Source organism: Dasypus novemcinctus, chromosome 4 (assembly GCF_030445035.2).
Source record: "Dasypus novemcinctus isolate mDasNov1 chromosome 4, mDasNov1.1.hap2, whole genome shotgun sequence".
NCBI lineage: Eukaryota > Metazoa > Chordata > Mammalia > Cingulata > Dasypodidae > Dasypus > Dasypus novemcinctus.
Window position 1 is genome coordinate 83,688,106 of NC_080676.1, and position 17,234 is coordinate 83,705,339.

At 36.5% G+C, this 17,234-nt stretch overlaps 1 long non-coding RNA gene across 1 annotated transcript in view; it reads right to left on the minus strand.

Moving 5' to 3' along the window:
• Positions 1 to 16,945, minus strand: part of LOC131278250 (uncharacterized) — a 36,615-nt gene extending 19,670 nt beyond the window's left edge. The window contains exon 1 of the long non-coding RNA XR_009185555.2: positions 16,890 to 16,945. This is a non-coding gene — a long non-coding RNA (uncharacterized lncRNA). The remainder of the gene's footprint in view (positions 1 to 16,889) is intronic.
• Between the last annotated feature and the right edge of the window lie 289 nt (positions 16,946 to 17,234).

Below are 17,234 nucleotides of genomic sequence, written 5' to 3' on the forward strand. Positions count from 1 at the left end.
ATATTTTAAATAATAGTGTGGGTCAAATAGTACAAGATAAGGACTATAGTTGGTAGTCATATTTTGACAATGCTCTTACATGGTTTGTAACAAATGTTTCACAGCAATGCAAAGTGTTGGTGGAGGGGCTATGTATGAGACCCCTGTGTGATGGTATGTATGTTTCTTTTATAAGTTCACAACTTTACTATACACTTATTGTTTATACGTGTTCATGTATGCATGATATGCTTCAATAAAAAATATTTTTAAAAAAAGTAAAGGCAAGAAAAAGAAATAAAAAGCATCCAAACTGGAAAAGAAGAGGTAAAACTTTCCTTGTTTTCAGATGACATGATCCCATATCTAGAATATCCTGAAAAATCCTCACTATACTTACTAGCCCAAATACATGAATTCAGCAAAGTGGTGAGGTCTAAGATCAATAAGGAAAAAAACAAACAGCAGTGGAGTATTTATACACTAGTAGGAAACAATCTGAAAAGGAAATTAAGGGGAAAAAAATCCAAATACAATAATATCTAGAAATAAATCCAACCAAGGATATAAAAGGATTTATACATGAAAACCTATAAAGCATTGGTAAAAGAAATCAAAGGCCTAAATAAATGGAAGGACAGTCTATGTATTAATATGTGGATCGGAAGATTAATTATTAAGATGTCAACTCTACCCAGAGCAATTTACACATTAAATATATTTCCAATAAAAATTCTAACAGCAGTCTTTAAAAAGATGGAAAAGCCAATCAGCACATTAATATGGATAATTAAGGGACCCCAAACAGTCAAACCCTCTTGAAAAGAAAGTAAAGTTGAAGGATTTACACTTCTGTATTTTGAAACTTAATACAAAGCTAAAGTAATTAAAAAAGCATCATACTGGCACAAGGACAAACATATAGGCCAATTGAATCAAATTGGAAGTTCAGAAATAAACCCTCACATGTTTGGACAACTGATCTTTGACCACAGTGTCAAGGCCGCTGAAGGGAGAAAGAATAGTCTCTTCAGCAAATATTCTAGAAAAAATTGATATCCATATGCAAGAGAACTAAGGTGGACCCCTACCACATACCATATATAAAAATTAACTCAAAATGCAGGAAAGATCTAGAAGTAAAAACTATAAACTCCCAGAAGGAAACATAGGGGAGCATCTTTAGGACCTTGTGTTAAGCAATGGATTCTTAAATTTTACATCAAAAGTATGAGCAACAAAAGAAAAAATAAATAAATGGAACCCATCAACGTTAAAAAAAAAAGATGCATCAAGTAACTTCATCATGAAAGCAAAAATGCAGCCTACAGAATAAGAGATAATATTTTGGAACCATATATTTGATAAGGGATTAATATCCAGAATATATAAACAAATCCTTCAACTTCACAACAGAAAGACAAACAATACAATCAAAAATAATAGGGAGAAGACTCAAATAGACACTTCTCCAAAGAAGACAAACAAATGTCAAAAAGCACATGAAAATATGCTCAAAATAATTAGCCAATAGAGAAATGCAAATTAAAACCACAATGAGATACCATTTCATACTCACTCTATTGGCTACTATTAAAAAATCAGAAAATAGCAAGATTTGGAGAGGATGTGGGGAAATAGGAATACTAGTTTTGTTTTGTTTTGTTTTTGGTAGGAATGTAAAATGGAGGAAGACATTTTGGCAGTTCCTCGGATAGTTAAGTTTAGAATTACCATATGACTCGGCAATCTCACTTCTAGATGTAGGTCCAGTAAATTTACAGCAGGGCCTTGGGCATATATTTGCACACCAATGTTCATAGCACCATTGTTCACAATTGCCAAAAGATGAAAGCAACCCAAGTGACCATCAACAGATAAATGGATAAATAAAATGTAGTATATACATAAATGGAATACTTTTCAGTCATAAAAAGAATGAAGTTCTTATTATTTTTGTGACAACATAAATGCACCTTGAAAACATCATGTTGGGTGAAATAAGCCAAACACAAAAGGACAAATATACCTCTCTGATACTAAATAATTAGAATAAGCAAATTCATAGTGTCAGAAACTAGAGTACAGGTTATCAGGGGCTGAATTAGGGGGAGGAGCTAGGGAATTAATGCTTACAACTGTCTCTTTCAGGTGATAAAAAAGTTTTGGGAATGGATGGAGGTGGTAGTAGCACAACACTGTGAGTGTAATTAACACCATTTGAATTACATATATGAATGTGGTTCAAGGGGGTAATTTTTAGGTTGTATATATGTTACTAGACGAAAAAAAATGTTTAAGTACCATAAGACTATACAATATAGTGAGCCCTAGTGTAAACTCTGGACTATAGTTAATAGTACAATCATAATATTATTTCATCAACCATAATAAAGTTACCACATTAATACAAAGTGTTAATAATAGGGAAACCTGTGTGTCTCAGGGGGCTATATGGGAATTCTATAATTTCTGCATGAGTTTCTGTTTACCTCCAACTTCTCTAATAAAATTTAAAAAAAAAAAAATTGTACAGATACTATAAATAAGAATTCTGTCATAAGAAAACTGAATATATTATTCAAGTTCACCCAGGCAGTTAAAAGAAAATCTATATTAAAACTTTTTGAGGTACTGATTTAACAAATGAATTTATACTGTTTGCAATTTATTAACTTCTATTATCTTTTGCTTTAAGGGCCCAAATATCCTTTATATAATCTATATGTTATATAATGTTAATACTTTAAACTGCTGCATTGCCAACAACACTCCTACTCTCAATGCAATGAGCATAGGTCAAAAGACAATTAAGATTAGTCGATGGCAACTTGGCAGAACCTGTGAGGCTCTCTCCTGAGTACTAGAAAGTTAATTGGATAACACCACTGCATTTATCACAGGCTTACAGCACAAAATACATAACAGATTTGCAAACAGGGCGCTTGCCTACTTCTCTTTGCCCATACTGGCTTTAGAAATTTGACACAAAGTGGCTGGACTCTAATAACAGGTATTATTAAGCCCCTACAATTTGCCCCTAAGCATTATGCAGAATGGTAGGGATACAAAGGTGATTAAGACATAATCTTTTCCTGTTATCAAGAGAAAAAAACATGAAAAGTTTTATGGTATTGGGTGGTAAGTGCCATAACAGAGACAGTTTCAGAATAAAATGGGAGCACAGTTAGTGATACACTTCCAGATCTAAAGTGGGAGGTGGAAGAAATGGAGGAGGACTAAGTAAAGACTTTGTGATAGAGACAGACTAGTCCTGAAAGATTAGTAAGAGCTTGACCTCTAGTGGAGTGGCAAATGGAAGGTGAGGAAGTGGAGAAGAGAATACAGAATATTCCATCAAGTAGGAGAAGGTGGAGGTAAGGGTGGATTCTGTTTCAGAGCAGAAAGGGTTTAATATATTTACGTTTTGAGAAGATGAAGCCACTAGAAAGGGGAATTTGAAGATACAGGTTAAGAAGAAAAGAGCTGGTGCAAGGAGTCTCCTGGGAGTGTTGGAGAGGAAGGAACAGCTAATGCAGATGCAAGGATTAGCCTTTGATGGAACTGCTGGCCTCATCCCAAGACCAAATAAGGGAAAATAAGTTACAGCCTTATTCACAAATAAAAAAGAGACTAAAAACCTCTTTGTGGTGGTAATTTCATACCACTATTATTAATGTCACCCAGAAACTTAGTCCCTACTAAGGCATCTTGTTTGTTGTTTGCTTACAACTGTGTCTAAATCTGCCACCATCATTGTCAGAATAAAGAAAGTAATCACTGTGGGTTGTGGATTTAAATGTATTGATATTGTAAGATAATATTCATAGATCAAGTTTCCATGTTGGATGCTTAAGAATAGACTAAGGCAGAAAAAAGAGACTCCCACATTATACCCATTCTAACAATCACAGGCAATTACTGCAGATACACATAGAATAGAAAAGGAAGTGTTACATGAAAAGAAGACATATACCTTTTAAGGAAGGATAATGTCACAGTGTTGTTCAGAATGTTATATCCTAGCTGTGAAATGTATTCTAAGGAAAATATCTGGATTTATTCAAAGCAGGGTGCATAGTTTATCTTATGAAATGTCAGTTAGCTGAATGAGCAGAGTGGATATAATTTCCTTCAAAATAGCATATACAAATGGGAGCTGATTTACAAACCATATCCCTAAAACTGTTATTTTCTGGTTTGGAAAGTTAATATTGTGTGAGTCAGGCTCAGTGCTTGCTCTTGGAGGTGCAGGAACAGGTAAGCGCCAGGTCCTCAAGAAGCTTCCAGTCTGTTGCAGAATTTCCCAAACTGCATTTCATGAAATGATAAAGTATTACTTTCCTATAAAATGTTGGTAATTCCTGCAGAACGAATATTTGCAAATAGCAATGAGGCAGGGAATGAATCTGATTCTAAGTAGGTAACCTCAAGTTGTTAGTTAATACCCTAACTACCAGAAAAGATATTATGGTATCCACCACAGCATTCTTTAAGGAATTTAGTTGAATAAATTAGTGGATTTGCTTCAGGGTTTTCCAAAGACTTTACTATGAATTTGGTCATGGTGGATAATTAAGAGAAGGATTTCCTTCACAATGTATCCCAAAATTTATTGAACAGAGAATTTTTTCCCATAGAACATCAGCCAGTACTTTGTTTTTTTTTTGTTTTTTACAGTTTTTTTTTTTATTGACTTTGTAATAATATTACATTAAAAATATATATGTGAGGTCCCATTCAACCCCACCCCCCCACCCCCCCCTCTCCCCCCCCAACAACACTCGTTCCCATCATCATGACACATCCATTGGATTTGGTAAGTACATCTTTGGGCACCTCTGCGCCTCATAGACAATGGTCCACATCATGGCCCATACTCTCCTCCATTCCATCCAGTGGGCCCTGTGAGGATCCACGATGTCCGGTGATCACCCCCGAGTCAGCCAGTACTTTGTAAGATACTTTCCAGGACAATACAGAGCCTAGCCAATGTAATTCTGGCCCCATATCAGCTGTTTCACTGTACGTTTCAAGTTCTGTAACTGGGGGCCTTTTTTCCATGGGAATTCAACTCACATTATCACAGCCACAAAGAGCAAAAGCAATTTTTACATTAGATCAAACCATACGAAATTGCCAATATTTGACAAGTTTTGTTCTACAAATATGACAATTTCATATGGTTCAACCAATTAACACAAATAAAGGAGATCTGTATAATAAAATGGAAGACTACTCTCTAGTGAATTTTTCTAAAGTAAAAATCTAACCCAGATAATTCAAGCTACTCTTAAGATACCTTTTCTCCATGACTGGTTTTAAGCTGAATCATGCAAATCACAGGCCTAAATTTTCCCTTGACATGTGAAGATATAGTGCATTGCCTTGCCTTTTCAGAGACCACAGGAAGATTGCAGAAAACGTGGGCTCTTGAGGATGAAAGCAAATAAATATTCAAAAGGCATAACAAATAAGTGGGAATCTCGGTTGTCAGATAGCTGGTCTATAAAAGCTGCTCATCCCTTCCCTAAATTGAGTCCTTAAGGTACTGCATCCCTATCCAGAGTTGTTTTCTAACCCAACTCTTTCCACTCCTAACAAACCCACTCAAAAATGTGAGACTCTGACTTCCCAGCAGGGTTAAGTAAATAGATTTTTCAAAGAAGAAGATTCATTACCTGGAAACTTTCATTCTTTTCCTCTTCTTGAGCTTCAAGGCTTCAAGTTTAGCAATTAAGTTAAATTTAAAGATCAAATGCTATTCTACTGACCAAATTAATCAGTTAGGTACTACTCAAAATATTAAAGTTTATTTCTCATAGTTTTTTTCTTTTTCTTTCCAAATAGTATATGCTCATTAAACTCAGGAACTGTCCTATCAAAACAAACCAATGGTCTATACAGTCTAGAAATCTATCTCTAATAGCAGTTAGTAGTGAATGCCTCAGAGGAAGATGGAAATATTCTAAGATGTTCTCTATGCAGTGGACAAACTACCTCCTGCAGAATGAATTCTTATAGTTGTCATGGAAATGTGGCATGAATCTGTTTTTAAGCAGGTAGCCCCAAGTCTTTAGTCAACATCCTATATTATTTTGAAATGTATTTTGTTCAAGTCAGTACAGAACCACTGGTGCAAACTTGTTCCTAAGAGGACCCAAGCTATTAACCAAGATCCAAGAGGTGAATTTACTCATTATTTTGCAGAACATTATTTCCATTCTCCCTCAGGGCTTTTGGTCTTATTCATCTTTGCAACTTCCACTCTTAGCACAGTGCCTTAGAGCCGGTAAATATTTGTTGAATTTTACGGAATATAATTTATTCTTAAATACAGAGAAATACCTGCTGCTTCAGTTCTTCATGACATATATACATGTGTGGTGAATGTATGTACAAATATATTGGACTTTATATATATATATATATATATAATGTATATACCCATATGTACCAGTAGTGTTTTAGTGGTTTTATCATCATTCTTAGGCTTAAATGTAAAAATCTCCATGTTTTCTATATCTCCATTATAAGGTGGGTGGGGGGGTTAAAATGAAAGGATAAAAAAAGCTTTTTTACTTAGGTGCATAGAATTCAGAGCATTATAGTTCAGGTAAATTGTGATATAGATCCTTATTTCCATAATGAAATGTATTCACATTATTATACTACCTTGAAACCAGACAATCCAATTAATTCCAAATCTGTGCCTTTGGCCTGACAGATCCAATGATCTTTTTTTGGGATAAATGTTGAAAATGTGAAGATGTCAACTCCATAATATGGTAAAATCTGATTTCTATCTATTATAGGTACCATAAACCATTTATCGATTTTTTTAAAAGAGAAATAAGAAAAAGCATGTACCAATTGAATAGGAAGGCAGACAATCCAATTACAGTTATGAAACTGAAGCATTGGGTCTGACAGGCCCACTGATTGTAAACGACTGTCAGAAAATGCAAGAGAATACTTGCCCACCTGTAAACACATATCCAAGGATGTGTGTGCTTCCTGGGGCAATGAAGTAGTTAAAACAAATAGTCATGGGAGATTGAAGGCCAAAATTTTATTACCTGTTTATTGTAGTCATATCAAATCATATTATGTATTTGAAAGTTCACCAGTGGCCAGTGGCCACTGAGGGAATTTTGTTTCAATTATGTTCTCCTATTGAATGATCTGACCATCTGAAATCTGTACATAAAATGAAATTATTATTTATTATGCTTGATAAAAACTGACCTCCCTCAGCTTAGCAACACAGTCTTTACTCTGTGGCTTAAACTTTATCCATCATCATCCAATATTTATTGATTGCTCATATGATTCATAACATTATAGAAAGGTATGTCAAGAAAAGCTTGTTGAAATAAATCAAAGAAAAATTTGATCCATAGACTCAGAGAGAGGCGGGAGCATTTTTAAGCAGAGAACCCTGCAGTGATCATACTAAGAAAAAACAAGACATTTCTGAGAAGCATATGTAGCAAAATTTAAATATTCTATTTTTTCTACCTCCTGAAAGATGTGGGAGGAGAGTGGGGTGCTAACAATAGACCCTAATAGGGCTGGTGGGGAAATTGGGACTTTCCAAATGACCTCTCTGTGGCTAGTAGGACAACATTCAAGAAATGTTAGCATTTCTGAAGCCATTCTTGGATGAAGCAAGCCTTGCTCTCTTAAATCAGTAGCCTTCTCGCTCCTGAGGTGTGAGTTAGTAGCAGTCCCAGGAGCAGAAGTGGAACCTCTCAAGCTGCTTACGCTTAGGTTGGTTGGGCTCCATTTGCAAAGGAAGTGGTCATGCCTGCCTGGTACCTGCTGTCTTTTCACCAGTACCTTGTGAGAATAATTTCTATCTTCTATCAGTTTCTCATATTAGGATCCAGATCCCCAGGGCCTTTGCCCTCAATGGACCTTTGATTAAAACAATAAACAAAAGTTCAGTTTCTAACTAATTTAAGTTTAGGTCTTTATTTTACCACCAATACAGAGAAGCCAGCTAATGCTAAAGAATACAGAACCAGGAGGAGGACTCATTCAGAGTTCAGCAAGGTCCTTTAGGGCCAGGCGAGTCAATGTCTCTGTATAAAATTAAGTGAAAGCCCCTTCCGCTATTGGGATGGCTGCAATCATGAACTATTCCCACAGTCTCAATCTGTCAAATATTAACTCTCTACCCCTAGCTCTTAATGCTGCCCTGTAGATTTCTCAGATACTGCCGGAACCTAGAAACTAAAAGCCTTGCTTCCTCAATCTTGTAACTTGGGTTCAGGGATACTGTGGCAGTTCGAGATTATTTTATGAACCCTCAAAAGAGAAAGATTGTTGATGAACTAATCTGTTCTTATGGGTGTAACACCCTTTTGATTATATTGGATTCAGTTGAGGGGTCTTTGATTAAATTACCAGTTAAGATTAGGGCTTTAACTAGACCATGTCAGCAAAGTGTGACTCAGGCTGAGTCCCCATTCCCTTGGTGGGCTGATATAAATGGACACTCACTCAAGAAGACACATGGGGGAAGAGAGAACTCTGTTCATTTTTGATCTTGGGGCCCTGGGGGAGGTGAGCCATTTGCCTAATAGATAGCGGCTGACCTTGTGAAGAGCCCAGAGCAGGTGAGCAGCTGAGAAGGCCTGGAAAGAAATGAGCCTTATGCCAGGCTGATATAGGAATTCCAGAGAGGAAACCCTATGCCAGCCTACAGCTGAGATCAGGAAGAAGCTGGGCTCACGGAGCCTTAAGAAGAGGAAGCTCAGGAAGGAGGGACCAGGCAGAGATCAGCAACTTCAACATGTAGCAACTGACTTTGGTGAGAGAGCAACCTTGAGTTGAACTCTTTGAGGCCTTGTAATTCTACGATTTTACCCCAAATAATATCCTTTATGAAAGCCAACAGATTTCTGGTACTTTGCATCAGCACCCCTTTGGCAGACTGATGCTTACTTGGATTTTCTACATAACTTCCTTGATCTCTTGTGACCCATACGACCTGCCTTGCAGGATTCTAACTTTTGTTTGCAAACTGCTCTGATCAGTTAGCTAACTATTAGCCCAATATCTGCAGAGTTCAATGGCAGGAGTTCAGGTTACAGTTTTTTCTAGAAAAGGGAAAGATTTTGATTGGAGCCAACAACCATCTCCATTGTAAATAATTATTCTTAATGATCAGATAGTAAAACAATATGGTCACAATCCACCCGGGGATGAGCCTCCCTGGCACCGAGGGACCACTATCAACTACCAACTGATGATGCAACTGGAAAATGACCTTAAACGGAAGGTTCAATGCGGATCAGCAGAATATCCCTGTCTACATAAAATAACATGACTTTAAAATGCTGTTTGACCTAAAGTAAGGGGGAAATGGAAAGGAGAAATGAGTTTATATGGCTACGAGTTTCTAAAAAAGAGTCTGAAGGCTGGCAGAAGGATTGCTCTCATGCACAACTGAGCAGAGTCAGAGAGACAGATAAAGCAGATGCAACCCCCAGATATTGGTTCCTTTGAGGGCTAAAGAGACCCATGGGAGTTATGGTCATGGCCGATGGGGTTAACTACCAGGTCAGATGGCCCCTCTTTGGAAATGGTGTTTATGTGTGATGAATCTGGACTCAGATGGGATCTTCCTTCATAAGACTTTCATGCTAATGTGCTGGAGGTGCAGTTAATGTTGGGGTTTAAGATATATTTAGGGGATTTGAATCTCTGGACTGACAATGTGATAGCCAGGTCCTGAGCCTCAACAGACTCCAGCACCTACAATCTGATTTATTGGACTTACCACACTCAGCTAAGATGGAGTTGAAGAAGGACAACCACCACACCATGGAGCCTAGAGTGATTACAACTGAAAGTGGGAGGATTGCATCCAGCATCCATGTGGAATCTGAGCCTCCTCTTGACATAGAGGTGCAATGGACACAACCAATCCAATGTCCACATAGAAGAGGTGGCATTGGATTGGGAAAAGTGGACATGGTGGCTGATGGGTATGGGGAAAGGCAGGAAGAGATGAGAGGTGGAGGCGTCTTTGGGACATGGAGCTGCCCTGGATGGTGTTTCAGAGGCAATCACTAGACATTGTAAATCCTCACAGGGCCCACTGGATGGAATGGAGGAGAGTATGGGCCATGATGTGGACCATTGACTATGAGGTGCAGAGGTGCCCAAAGATGTACTTACCAAATCCAATGGATGTGTCATGATGATGGGAATGAGTGTTGCTGGAGGGGGGAGAGGTGGGGTGGGGGGGTGGGGTTGAATGGGACCTCACATATATATTTTTAATGTAATATTATTACAAAGTCAATAAAAAAAAATATGGTCACAATCTAGATATCAGTCAAAGTACAAGAGAATTGCAGAGATTAAAAAAATAATAAACTTAAAAACCTTATTAAATACTCCTTTGAATGCATGGAGATGATCTTTAGATCAAAAACAGGAAAATGGGAAGAAGTTGTTAAGGAGAGAGCTCATTCAATCCCTCATTGTGGGAGAATCAATTTCCATAACAACTGGTTTTCTTTCTTTTATTCATGTTCCCATGTTATGTTTTCTTGACAGTCTTAGAATATCTCTTGCCATAGCAACAAATATCATGCAAAAGGCAGCCAAATATTTTTGTTAAGTCACAGCATCTTTTGCTTTGCAAGCAGATGCATTATTCTTTTCAAAAGATAAACAATATATGAATGACATTTGGCCATGTAAAAGTTTCACTAAATATCTATAGAAATATTCATTCCTTCATTCATTTAAAATAGTTATTTTTAATTGTTTACTCAGAAATAGTAAAATAAATAGTACTCTGTAAAGCTTGAGATTCATCAGGAAAAAGAACTCAGTTTATGGTTTTCATAACTCAGTGCTGCATGGCAGCATCTATTATTATAATGGTTATTGACCCCACACAGTTCTCTGTCTTTCTCATATAAGTGGAGGTGGGGAGAAAAGAAACAAGTACCATGTTGGATGATTTAGAAAGCCTACCAGTTCTCCTTCAAAATGTGGAACATTATCACCATTTTATATATGAGGAAATTAACTCACAGAAAAAGTAAACCACAGCAAAGTCCCATTAAATAGAGGAATCATATTTTGAGTCAAATTGTTTTGGTTCCAAAGCCTGTTTTCTTTCTAGACCACCTTGCTGAAAACCATATAATTTCCCTGCTTGTAACTAAGGCCCTCTTAGATATGTTGTTTTTTATCCTGGTTTAATTAAGTCATTAAAGTTTATGGTATTTTCACTTGTGAGTATTTGAAAACTATAATTTCTAAGGTGAAAGTTGGTATACAAGTATCTCTGTCATTAGCTTCTTTTTTTTTTTCCTGCATCCAAATCAGAAAAACTAATGATTGACCTAACAGAGATCAAAGTTACTCATGTAAAATAACCCCACTTAAGAATGTTGTTGTGTGACTGAGAAAGCTTAGCTTGTAGATATAAACACAAAGTAAAAAACCACGCAGGCATAAAGTAACTTTCTAGTCAGACATTGTATCTAATTTGAAGATCAGTTTAATTTATTTGATCATCAACTTCTAACAGAATTGTGGTGTCGAGATTTGACTCCTTAAGGCTATGACAGAAATGAGCAGCACAAACATGAATACCTCTTAATCCATCCTGCTCAGTATATCACAAAGGAGGACACATGACAAAGTCCAAAGAGATGGAAAACTTCATTCAAAATCATACACAACCTAAGTCTGTGTTTGTGTGTGTGTGTGTGTGTATAAACACACATATGTATGCAGATTGCAATGGGTGCAAAGCATGCCTGCAACCTCTTCTGACTTTACAGAGGAAATGAATCCTATTCCTAGAAGATACTCTGTAAGTATATTTATAATGGATGACTAAAACAATGTGATTTCTTCTATATATTATTACTTTTTTCTCACCATCAATTTCTATATGTATCCCAAAGTATCTAAAAGCCTGAAGATTATTGCTTGATACAGTGCCATAGGTGACAATGGCTGTTGTTCCAGAAATAATCAAGTGTCATTTCCTGTTTTTTAGTCCTGACTCCCTGGTCCCACAAACTGTTTAACTAGGACAAATCTGAAAATTGGAGATTTAGGCAGTACAACTCCTCTCCTTCATCAGGCCAATTATACTTTATCGCTCTCAGCTGAATATCCTGCAATGTTTTGACAACCTATTCTGCTCAATGGTTAATTTTGCTGCATTTGTTATGAAATTTCCATTCCCTTCAGGCAAAAAGTACCTCTTTCTCATGAGGAAAAAAAAAGTAAATTTTCTTTTTTGACTGCAAAAAAAAATTAATTTATTTTTAGGATATAGGTGATGATACTTATAACTTTTGACAAATAATTCTTACACTTAAGATCAGATAATAGATTGTGACTACATGACTGAGTAAGTACTGATATGGACAGGTTTACTTTTGGAAGCTTCAGGAGAGAAGTCAGAGAATGCACTGGACATCATTTGTTTTCATGAACTTATACACTGGAATGTAAAGAGTTCAAATGAAGCTACAATGGCTAGGCACATGTGTCTGCATTTCATCTCTGTATTAGTAAAAACAAAAAGAAAGTAGATGGCATGCTGAAGAGAATGATTTAAAATAAGAGTAGAGAAGAGGTATCCTATGAGGAATGGTAAAAAGTGGAATTGTTTCTCTGAAAAAGAGAAGACTAAAAAAATGACCAGTCCACTTTAAAAGAGGAAGACTCTGACATGCATAACAATTGCCCTACATGTCAGTTGAGCCTATAGCCTCAGAACATAAAAATTATTGTAATAGCAATCAGGCTACCAAGATAGATATTTGGATAATTATCCTAAAATTTTTTTTAAACAAGAAAAGAGCTGTATTCAGTTCAAGATACCCAAGTTTTTTTTTATTATGTATTTTCAGTTTTAAAAAAGTTTTAGATTACATAAATGTTACACAAACAATATAGGGGATCCCCATGTAGCCCATCCCTCCCCCTCCCACACTTTCCCTATTAGCAAAACCTTTCATTACTTGATGAACATATACTGAAGCATTTCTAGTAACCATGGACTATACTTGACATTATACTTTATACTTTGTACTGCACAATTTTACAGATTTTGACAAAATGTATAGTGGCATGTATTCATCATTGTGATGCCAGGCAAGACTATTCCAATGTCCCCAAAATGCCCCATTTTATACCTATCCTTCACTCTCCCTCCCCTCAGAACCTCTGTCTTTATATCAATGATACAAGTTCTTCCATTGCTATAATAATAATAAGTCTCTTTTAGTCCATAGTTGCATTCCCCACTTGTGTTTGTTCATTCCTCAATCTTGAGGATTTTGGGGTGGTGATGCCTACTATGTTTCTGATTGAGAGGGATCTTAGATCCCATGGGGCAAATGGATGAAACAGTTATTGATACTCTCTGATTTTGGGATAGGCATTGTCCATCATCATCCTTTTTTTAGTTCTCCTGGGCAAGATCAATGAACTGGAGAGTAGATATCACCACTCTGCTGAAATTCAGGTTTCAATGGGTATGTGAACAGACCAAGATTAAAATCTCTAGGACATATATTTAATAAATATAGTGCTGATTATAGGTTTAAATAAAAGGGGCAATGCACTACCTTCCCCTTGGCATGAGACATGACTGCCAGGGATGAGCCTCCCTGGCACTGAGGATTATTACCAAGCTCCAACTAGCAATGCATTTGGAAAAAGATCTTGACCCAAAGGGGGAAATAATAAATACAAATGAATTTGTATGACTAAGAGATTTCAAAGTGAGCTGGGAAGTCATTCCAGAAGTTATGCTCATGCTTGTCTCAGCAGGATCTCGATGACTGCCATAGTAAACAATGTCCTGGGACTCTAGGGACATCTAAGCACTATAGGCAGGGCAGACAATTTTAGGAATTTGACACTCTGTCAGTGGGCCTTGCATTGTAATGTATGCTCTCCAATGTAACATTTCCAAGTATTTTTACTCTGGAAAAGACACCTTTAAAGACTTGAGACTTCTAGGTATGGGGTCATTTTGTTTTTACCTGTAGCAAAGATCCTAAAAGGAGTAGAAAAGAACTGATACCCCTGGACTTGTGTCTTTTCTACTCTTCAAGAATGCTAACATTTTTCCAAGAGTTGAGAAAAAGTGGGACAACCATCTTGAACAATACTAATATATCCCCACCTACTACTGCCAGCCATCATTGTCAATACCAATACCTACCTGAAATTCTTGATGTCCTTCTAGTTTTAGGTTTCTATAGAAACTTACAGATTCCATGTAAAGATATTTTGTGGGTGATAGAGTAATAAAAGCATAAGAGAAAATGGGGATATATGAAGATACATAGCAAAGAAGCAAAAGATTAATTACATGATAAAGCTTTGAAACAAAGCTAAACATAGGCTTACCACACAATCCAGTAAGTGAGTTCCTAGGTATTATCCAAATAAGTTGAAAGCTTATGCCAACATACCTACACATAAATGTTTATAACTATTTTATTCATAATTTCCAGAAACTGAAAACAACCAAGATGCCTTTCCATAGGTGAGTGAATATACAAACTGTAACATATCCATAAAACGGAATATTATTCAGTGATAAAAAGAAATGAACCATCATGCCATAAAAAAATAAAACCCATAAAGGAAACTTAAATTCATATTGCTAAGTTAAAGAATCCAGTCTATGAACTGTATTGCTCCAACTATATGATATTGTGGAAAGGTAAAACTAGAGAAGGTAAAATGATCATTAGTTGCTATCAGTTTAGTAGGGATAGGGGAGAGCAATGAATAGGTGGAACCAGGACATTCGTAGGACACTGAAAGTATACCATGTGCAAATGTAATTGTGGAAACATGAATTACTCATTTGCCAAAACCTGCAGTGCACAACACACAGTGAACCCTAATGTAAACTATGGACTTTAGTTATGAATAATATATCTATATTGCTTCATCAATTGCAAGAAATGTACAACACTCGTGCAAGATGTTAATAAGGAGGGAAACTATGTGTGTCTGTGTGTGAGGGGAGTATATGGGAGCTCTGTAATATGTGTGCAAGTTTTCCATAAACTTAAAACAGTTCTAAAAGTAAAGTTTATTACTTAAAGAGAAAAGAATTAGTATATAACTTGTGCACATATGCTCAATCACTAATTCCTGGGAATAGTTATAGTAATGTTCGTCTCTAAAAGGATAGTAGGGACATGTGTGTGGGAGAAAAAGTAACAATTTGGACTAAAGAACTTGTTCCTTATCATTCCATGGAGGAATTGCAGAAAGAAGTAATGTGTTTTAGAAGTATATTTTGTTCCCAGGAAGAAGGCTGTAGTGCAACCTAGCTATAAGCTGTAGTATGCAGAATGGGAATCAGCAGTGATACAGAAATAGAGTTTAAGTTTGTCCAGGAATAAGCATATGTTTGATTTGTGATATATTGAATGTGAGATGGCAGTGATGAACTTCTTTAAATGAAGGGTGTGTATTTAGAGGAAAGGAAAAAAAAGTGTGAGATGAAAGTGATGACAGAGAAAGAAATCTTTGGAAAGAAGAAAAGAGACAAAGTGTGGTAATTTGAATATTTTTTTATAATGTCATTTTCATGTTAAGATTTATTGTTTTTCTTTTTTATAAGGGTATATTTACTGGGAAAAATAACTATTGAAAAATCCATGGTTAAATTACAATTCTTTGATCTGACAAATTTAATGAGAGACTTAAAAATGAGTCTAGGGGAGCGGGTGTAGCTCAGGGGTTGAGTGCCTGCTTCACATGTATGAGGCCCCAGGTTCAATCCCAGGTACCTCCTAAAGAACAAAAAAAATTAGTCTACTTTTCAAGGAATAATACCTTGAAGACTTGAATTTATATTTTGCTTAATACATTTAATGCCCTTTTTATTTTATTTCCAGAACAAAACCAGGGGATTGGTATGTAAGTTGCTGTGGTGGATGATATTACTTATGAATTCCAAAAAGAGGTTTTGGTTATATTTGTAAATTGGTCTATTCTTCTAGACATGATACCCTTTATTGATTTAAACTCAAAGACTTTACATTTACTTGATTAAATCAAGATTAGGGATTTGATTTGACCGCCTCATTAGGGATGCTCAGAGTTGAGTCGCACACCCTTGGTGGGCTATACAAAGAGAAGCTCAATCAAGGAGACAGAAGAAGAAATACACAGAAGAATAGAGAGAGCTCCACAGACACAGTAAAGGAATGAACTTTGATCCTGTATCCCCAGGAAGAGAAAAGCCATTCGCCTGATAGGGTACAGCTGACCTTGTGAAGAGACCAGAGCAGCTGAGCCTGGAAAGAAACAAGCCCTCCAGCCTACAGCTGAGATCTGAAGAAGCTGAGCCCACAGAGCCATAAGAAGGAAAGGAAGACTAAACCCATGGCAAAAGATTTTGAGGTCCACCTGTATGTGAAGAGTAATAGCAACACCTATTTTATCACTGATCTTGGCAGCCATGCAGATATTATTATAAGGTAGTTATTATCATCTACATTTTACAGATGAGTTGGACTCTCTAGGGCCTTGTAACTGTAAACTTTAACCCAAATAAATACCCTTTATAAAAGCCAACATATTTCTGATACTTGGTAACAGCACCACTTTGACTAACGAATATAGTTGGTTAACACAAGACCTGGCACACTGTAAAAAGTCAATAAAACATTAATACAACAGATGGCAAAATGGTAATGATGGAGAAGCCAGACTGGGAAGGGCCTAAGAAATTATAGAGCTAAACACTGATACTTTATAGACAATTGTGAGTCACTGGAACCCATTTTGTGATTATTAACAAGCAAAGCATAAATGTGGATTATGAAGGGAAGCCATGGGTTAGGTAATGCAGGTATAGTAGAACAAAACATTCTTACTTTCAGAAGTTGAGACTGGACAATAATCTCTTCTAGTGGGGAATACAGGTTAGAAGTGGTTAGAAGCTGTGGAGTAAAAAGCAGAGAGTCATTAAATGTTTCTTCCCATCCCAGCCATCCACAATTTATCATTTCTAGCAACCGTGATTATTTTGCATTCAGTACAAAGATGGCAATCTGGCAGGTTTGTGAGCCTTGAGACTTTAACAGATTGGGGCTGAATTCTTGCTTGTTTGTCAAGGTAACAGAGCATCCTCCTGTCAGTCAATATGCCATTTCTTGTCTTGTTGAAACTATTTCTATTATATGCCAGTGTCAGTTGCTTTTTGCAAATATGGTTCCAAA